The sequence below is a fragment of the Oryctolagus cuniculus genome, chromosome X (assembly GCF_964237555.1).
Source record: "Oryctolagus cuniculus chromosome X, mOryCun1.1, whole genome shotgun sequence".
NCBI classification, from domain to species: Eukaryota; Metazoa; Chordata; class Mammalia; order Lagomorpha; family Leporidae; genus Oryctolagus; species Oryctolagus cuniculus.
Genome location: NC_091453.1, coordinates 23,300,064 through 23,307,854, shown reverse-complemented (window position 1 = coordinate 23,307,854; position 7,791 = coordinate 23,300,064). Strand labels below are relative to the sequence as shown.

General features: G+C 43.0%; 1 long non-coding RNA gene across 1 annotated transcript in view; it reads right to left on the bottom strand.

Moving 5' to 3' along the window:
* Nucleotides 1-1,344: 1,344 nt before the first annotated feature.
* LOC103351785 (uncharacterized) overlaps nt 1,345-7,791 on the bottom strand; it is a 71,549-nt gene continuing 65,102 nt past the window's right edge. The window contains exon 5 of the long non-coding RNA XR_011385347.1: nt 1,345-7,254. This is a non-coding gene — a long non-coding RNA (uncharacterized lncRNA). The remainder of the gene's footprint in view (nt 7,255-7,791) is intronic.

Here is a 7,791-nt window from a genome sequence, read left to right as displayed (position 1 = left end):
AGAGGCATAGATTTTAACTGTAGCTTACTTTGTTGAAGACAAGGAATAAAACTTTTTCTGAAGTGTGAACATCTGAGACATAAGCCAAATGTCCCTGAGGATCATGATTCTGTCCTTCCCACATAGAGATGGAAATGTAGCCCCTAAGGCTACCATATAATGAAAACATAGAAAATGATCCTCACTCTCAGTCAGGGAAAAAGGAAAAAAATTTTGCCGGTGCCGCGGCTCAACAGGCTAATCCTCCGCCTAGCGGCGCTGGCACACCGGGTTCTAATCCCGGTCGGGGCGCCGGATTCTGTCCCGGTTGCCCCTCTTCCAGGCCAGCTCTCTGCTATGGCCTGGGAGTGCAGTGGAGGATGGCCCAAGTGCTTGGGCCCTGCACCCCATGGGAGACCAGGAGAAGCACCTGGTTCCTGCCTTCGGATCAGCACGTTGCGCTGGCCGCAGCGCGCAGGCCACGGTGGCCATTGGAGGGTGAACCAACGGCAAAAGGAAGACCTTTCTCTCTGTCTCTCTCTCTCACTGTCCACTCTGCCTGTCAAAAAAAAAATTTTTTTTAGAAGTCCAGGCAAGAAAGAAGTTAATAAATAACTATTGCCTATATCTGGCTGTGTCCAATGCTCATGCATTCAACCTTTTCTGCCGTACTCATTTTCCTCATTGTCCTAAATAATGAGCAGGATTGTAGACCCTGGTTTCTTGAACTAAGAGCTATGCTTATGAGAAGCTTCATTTGAAAGGCAGCTTCTGCCCTTTGTTCTGTAGTCATTCAATTGCACAAGTCGAGCTGCCATTTTTCTGCAGTAGGAATCTGCACCCACTGACTACAGCCAAATAGTACAGTGTTACCCTGGAGCTTTCTCAGTGGAGAGTCACATCTTCATCGCACTGTCAGATTCTTGAGCTTAGATTCTTCATTTGACCATAAATTTATTCAAGGCATAGCAGAGTTCCCTTTAGGGCCTAGAATAGATTGCTTTCACTTTGCTTTAAAAGATATACATATATGTGTATATCTGTCTATAGATAACTATGTGTATATATACATTTATTTATATAACTATGTGTATATATCTACATATATACATTTATATAACTATGTATACATAAATATATGCATGCTATAAATTCATTTATATATAAATATATGCATAATATATATAAGTAAACAAATCAATGATTTCAAAATAAAGACTGTGGGGAGCAAACCGGACTAGACTGAGTTACTGGAATTAAGACTTATTCTATGCATCTGCTCTCCCACTGTGGGGAGCAAACCGGACTAGACTGAGTTACTGGAATTAAGACTTATTCTATGCATCTGCTCTCCCACAATATGGCGCTGGGAGAGAAGTAAACAGCTTCCGCACAGCTGCCTCTCACCAACTTGACAAGCTGCAGGACTTGCTACTGATTGGAGGAGAGCAGCGTACTCGGCGTGTGGGCAGCCGAGTTGGGATTGGCGGAGGAGGACTATAAAGGAGGAGAGAGACGGCATTCACCGGGAACATCTATGGGGAACATCTAGCTGAAGGAACACCTGTGCAGCCCCCGAGAAAAGCCGGCTGGCGGTGTGCCGCTCCCCTGCGGAAGTGGGGAATGTGGCCAGGGGGAACTGCCCTTCCACGGAGGTGGAAGGGATAGTAGCCAACCCGGGAAGAACCAGCAGCAAACCCGGGGAGGGCCGAGCAGACAGAAGAACAGCGCAGGGTCCTGTGTCGTTCCTCCACGAAGAGGGGGAGCGACATAATGGTGCCGTGACTCGGATATGAAGCCTAGGCAGGGCTTAGTGTCGTTCCTCCACGAAGAGGGGGAGCGACAAAGACAGCTTCATTCATTTAACAGATATTTCTGGCACACATTCTAGTGGAGGGATAGGTAATAAACTGTAAACACAATAACATGGTTACATATTGACAGCATCTATGAATGTATGTATCTATCTATGGATCAATCTGTCTACCTATTTACCCAAGAATGTGGAAAATGATATAGTAAACAGGAAATTACAGCAGACTACGAAGTTCTAGGAGCATGTATAGAAATTGCATATGTAAAAGGAATGGACAAGGAAGGACTTCTGAGGAAAGTAAATTTTGAAAGAAGTCTTTCTAAATGGGAGGTAGTAAGCCAGATGTATGTCTGAAGAACAAGAGCTCCAAACAGATATACTCACCAGTCCAGAAGCCAGCGTATGCTGAGATTTTCTGAATAAATTCAGGGAGGCCATTGTATTCAGAGCTAAGGGTATGTGTGTGTGGTGGTGCTGGTGGTGCTGGTGGTGCCGGGGTGGGGGTGGAAGGCTTGGACTTGGGCTTGGTGAAGATGTCAGAGTGGAGCCTATTCACATGTTGTGGAGTCTAATGCTTGTGCAATTTCAGGTCATCTTAATTTTTAAAAATTTGAGAGGTAGGGAGAGAAGGGAGCTCCCATTCAGATAGAGAGACTCCCATTCACTGGTTCACTCCCCAAATTCCTACAATGGCTGAGGCTGGGCTGGGCCAGGGACTCAACCCAGGTCTCCAAAGTGAGTGGCACGGTCCCATTAACTTGACCTATCACTTGTCGCTTCCCATGGTGCACATTAATAGGAAGTTAAAGTTAGGAGCCAGAGCCAGGAATGAAACCCGGGTACTGTGATGTGGGGCATCAGTTTCCTAACTAGCATCAGGCTTCTCTTTAAGGGAAACAATTACAATTTACAATATAAAATTAGGTACAAATTAGAATATATATAAGTATAATGACAAAATAAATGGTAACAAATTGTTCAGGCAACTCGCCACTCAAAAGCTAATATTTGAGAGATAAGAGTTCAATGCAAGGAAATCATCTTTCTTCAACAGGCCAATAATGTGACGGCATGGTGAACTTTCCTGTCACAAAGACCATCCCTGATTCTCAAGTTAACAGGAGGAATTTTTCAAGGAGAAAAAGGGGAGTTGAGGGAGTTTGGGAGGATAATTGGCTTAGCTGACTATGGGCAGATTCCTATCTTGAAACCGGCTGGGTGGTTTCCTGTTTGACTCTGGGCTCGGCTATTTACAGCTGGTGGTCTTAACTTCTGAATCTGAGGTTTCACAATTCCAGCCAGCTTTCCTGACGTCTGTCTCTGGACATTTTTTTTTTAGAGATTTATTTTATTTACTTGAAAGGCAGAGTGAGAGAGAAAGAAGGAGACAGAGAAAGATCTTTCATCTGCTGATTCACTCCCCTAGATGGCTGCAATGGCCAGGGTTGTGCCAGGCCAAAGCCAGCAGCCTTCAACTCCATCTGGGACCCCCACATGACTGGCAAGGGCCCAAATATTTAGGTCATCTTTCACTGCTTGCCCAGGCATACTATCATAACACTGATCCAGGCAATGGCTTAACCCACTGTGCCACAACGCTGGCCCCAGTCCTTGGAAATCTTAAGCAAGCATAATTTATCTGTTAAGTTAAACATAAGTCTGATTAGTTGCAAAGCTAGTAGTTATCTTTTCTTAAGCAGAAAATGGAATCACTTTAGTGCTGGCTCCGAAAGTACAAACTTTAAGAAACTAACAAATATCATAAACACCAAAAGCCCTGACATAATGATGCAGCATTTAATTGAATTTGCAATACGTTCTTGATATGAAAAAACTTCTGTTTAGATAAGCATTTAGGGGGCCGGCACTGTGGCGTAGTGGAAGAGCCACTGCCTGCAGTGCCAGCATCCCATATGGGTGCTGGTTTGAGTCCCAGCTGCTCCACTTCCGATCCAGCTCTCTGCTGTGGCCTGGGAGGGCAGTGGAGGATGACCCAAGTCCTTGGGCCCCTGCACTTGCATGGGAGACCCAGAAGAAGCTCCTGGCTCCTGGCTTCAGATCAGCTCACCTCCGGCCATTGCAGCCATCTGGGGGAATGAACCAGCAGATGGAAGACCTCTCTCTCTCTCTGCCTCTACCTCTTTGTAACTCTGCCTTTCAAATAATAAATAAATAAATCAAAAAAGCAGACATGGCCTTTGAGTATTAGCTAAGCATTTAGAGAAGAATTTCTTGTGTGTTTTGTTTATTACTAATATACATATGAAAGAATTGCCTATCATTGCATCAAACAATGAAGCTGGACACAGTAGAAAGTGTCAAGTATACTGTATTGCTGAAAGTATTTTCAAAACAGACAGATTTTGGTGTGCCTTACTGATGTTTTTCACAAGATTGTTGTTAAGGTAAAGTGTCTTCTAGTTCATGGTAATGTCACTTACAATATATAATAAGGCTGTTTCTTACATCTGGTGGAATCTTAGATTCACTAACATCTGACACATTTAACAGGATTGCTTTCCTAAGAGGGCAAGGACACAAAAGGGAGGTTATTTAGCATGTGATTCTGGTGATCTAGGTGACTTGGAGTAGGTGGTAACAGTGGAGGTGGTGAGAAATCGTCAGAATGTGGATCTATCTTAAAGCTAAGGACACAGGGTATAAAGAAACATGTAAAGGATTACTTCAAGGCTTTTGCCTTGAATAACTGGAAGAATCACAGTGCCATCAGCTGGGACAGGTGCATAGGACACGGAAGAGATTTTTGGCAGTAAAATCAGAAGCTGACTTTTAGGCAAGTTATATTTGAATGTTTATTAACAGATGGGAGATAGGCAGAAAATATGGATCCAGGTGGTGGTGGCAGGTGTGTAGATGAGATGGTGCGGCCTGTGACAAAGTCCTCTTAAGATTCCTAAGGTTTTCTCAATGCAATCAGAAGCAAGACACCAGCTGGAAGTAGGGAAGGGGAGGAGGTGTTAGAAGTTTGAAGACTGATGATAAGTAATGCAACAGTCATCCAGGAACTTGCTACTCAAGGGCCAGCAGGATATGCATCATCTGGAAACTTGCTGGAAATGCAGGTTCTCAGGCTGCACAGAAACTGTACTTATCAAGATTCTCAGGTGATTTTCAGCACACTGAAGTTTGAGGTACACTTTCGGGAGAATAAATAGATCAGGGAAGAATAGTCTGATGGGACGGCTGCATAAGGGGCCCATTTGAGTTTACAGCATAAATTTAATGAGAGCTGTATTGGTTGTGGTCTTTTTTCTTAATCAAATACAATAGTAGGGCACAGCTGCACAGTAGACCGAGGGCTGGTTGTCACTAGGGTTCCAGTTATTTTAAGTAATTAATTTTTTTTTTTTTGACAGGCAGAGTGGACCGTGAGAGAGAGAGACAGAGAGAGAAAGGTCTTCCTTTGCCGTTGGTTCACCCTCCAATGGCCGCCGCTGCAGCCGGCGCACCGCGCTGATCCTGGCAGGAGCCAGGAGCCAGGAGCCAGGTGCTTTTCCTGGTCTCCCATGGGGTGCAGGGCCCAAGCACCTGGGCCATCCTCCACTGCACTCCCTGGCCATAGCAGAGAGCTGGCCTGGAAGAGGGGCAACCGGGACAGAATCCGGCGCCCCAACCGGGACTAGAACCCGGTGTGCCGGCGCCGCAAGGTGGAGGATTAGCCTATTGAGCCACGGCGCCGGCTTTAAGTAATTAATTTTTAAAAGATTTATTTATCTATTTGAAAGGCAGAGTTACAGAGAGAGGGATAGACAGACAGACACACACACACACACATACACACACACACACACACACAGAGAAATTTTCCATCTGCTGGTTCACTCCTCAAATGGCTGAGATAGTCGAGGCTGGGCCAGGCTGAAGCTAGGAGCCTGGAACTCCATCCTGGTCTCCCACATGGACAGCAGGGGCCCAAGTACTTGGGTCATCTTCTGCTGCCTTCTCAGGCACATTAGCAGGGAGCTGGATCAGAAATGGAGCACCTGAGACTCAAACCAGCACTCATATGAGATGCCAGCATTGCATGGGGTGCCTTAACCCACTGTATCACAACGCTAGTCCCTTAAGCAATCAATTTTGCATGAGAATGTATCAAGGATGTTGAGGACATATGTAAATAAATGCATTTATGTATACTGTGGATGCACAATAACTTTTCTTTTTTTACTGAGGTTGTACATGACACAAAAAATTTAGAGACCTCTTGTTTGCATATTAGCTAAAATATCACTTCCTCTAGACACATTTGTTTATAACAGGTTATTCTGAAAGTCAATGTATTTCTAAGATGCAGAGGATTCTTTTTTGATGGTTTAGTCTGAGGAGTTCTGGTCAACTGAAACTAAGGAACCTCCTGGCGTCCTCTGAAATCACATCTAAAATTTAACAGGGTCCTTTATTGAGGCACCATATTGATTTTTGACCCATAATCCTTAAAGATTAATCCTGGGGCTAGAAATTTCAAGCATAAATATTACCAGTATAAAATATTTTTGTTTTCAAATCCCCTGTATGAGGAAATGTTAAGAAATGATCCCACAGTGTTTGTGAGTATTCCTGTAGTACCTGATGCAACCTTCAAAATAAAATCCAGAGATGTTAGGCTAAGGTTGCTGTTGTACTACTTTGACTATTCATTCAGAAAGTCTGAACCATAGCACAATGGAAAATGTCTAAATTAATAAGAGCATTTTAAGTGTATTTTAAGTATGAGCTAAGTATTTCTTGATTATACAGAGAATCTACAGATCTTTAGGTTCACCGTCTCATGTGGTCTAGAAATAAACGTTCATTCAGCAATGTGAATACTTCTAGCATTGAAGAATGCATTCCTTCTCAGGTCAGCTAATTCCATAGCAGGGCCATCCAATTTGTTTTTCATATTGACTCTGTATCTATCTCCCTAAAGATGCCATTGTTAGTCCCAAATCTGCCAAATGGAAGAAATAATCGATTCATTTAAAATTTTACAAAAGCTCATTTTTAAAATGTTGAGACTTCTTATATTATCAGTTTAGCATCCTGCACTTTTCATTGTATTTTCTTATTTATTCATCTCTGTATTAGAATAAAGACCTTAGGATTACATACATTGGTTCAATTGATATTTGACCATTTCAGAATACTTGGGGAGTTCAAACTCCATTGATCTGGGCATGACACCACCATTAATTTAGAATAAGATTCTATTAGTTTTCCAATGGCTCAGTTAACACTGTTAATTGTTATTGAGCAAAAAAGCCCTGAGGATTTTTCACAAAAATTGCTGTCAAGCTGGTTCTCCTCCATCAAGTACTAGTGATCAATCATTTGGACTTTAAAGCAAGGAGCTTATTTTCCCTTAATAGGTTTCACCTTGTTGGTTTCACCTTCTCATTCTATCCCATCTGGTTCCTTAATAATTCTGATTCCACTTTCTGAGATTTCAGCCACCTGTTCTGTGCAAAAAAAAAAAAAGAGTTAACACAGCAAGCCTAGATTGCTATCCTTAGAAAGGGCTGCTTTTAAACTTGACCCTTAGTTGGTGTCTGGGAACTTAGATTTAGGGAGGGTTATTAACATTCCTTAATTGGTGAGTGTTCGCTGTACCCAGACTGTTTATACAAACAATGTGTTTATGCTGAGAATTTGCTTTTTTTCATTGAGTCTTGTCAGACAGAGGGTCCCTATTCTACCAACTCTTCAACTACATACATATCAAATGGCTTTCCTGGGGAAGAAACATTGCAAACATGTTGCTGCATTGTTGTTGCTGGGGGAAAAGGATGCTCTATGTGACCCATCATGGAAAGGAGAGAACATGAGGAGGTCTGCACAAGGATTCCTCCTTTGTGTGTTTTTATCTTATGATTTGGCTATGTGCCCTCACTACATGGCTGTAATAAATCTTGGCTCTGAGTACAACTGCATGCTGACTCCCAAGAGTCTTTTCGGCTGAATCATTTAGTGAATCTCTGAAAGATGGCACAGTATTG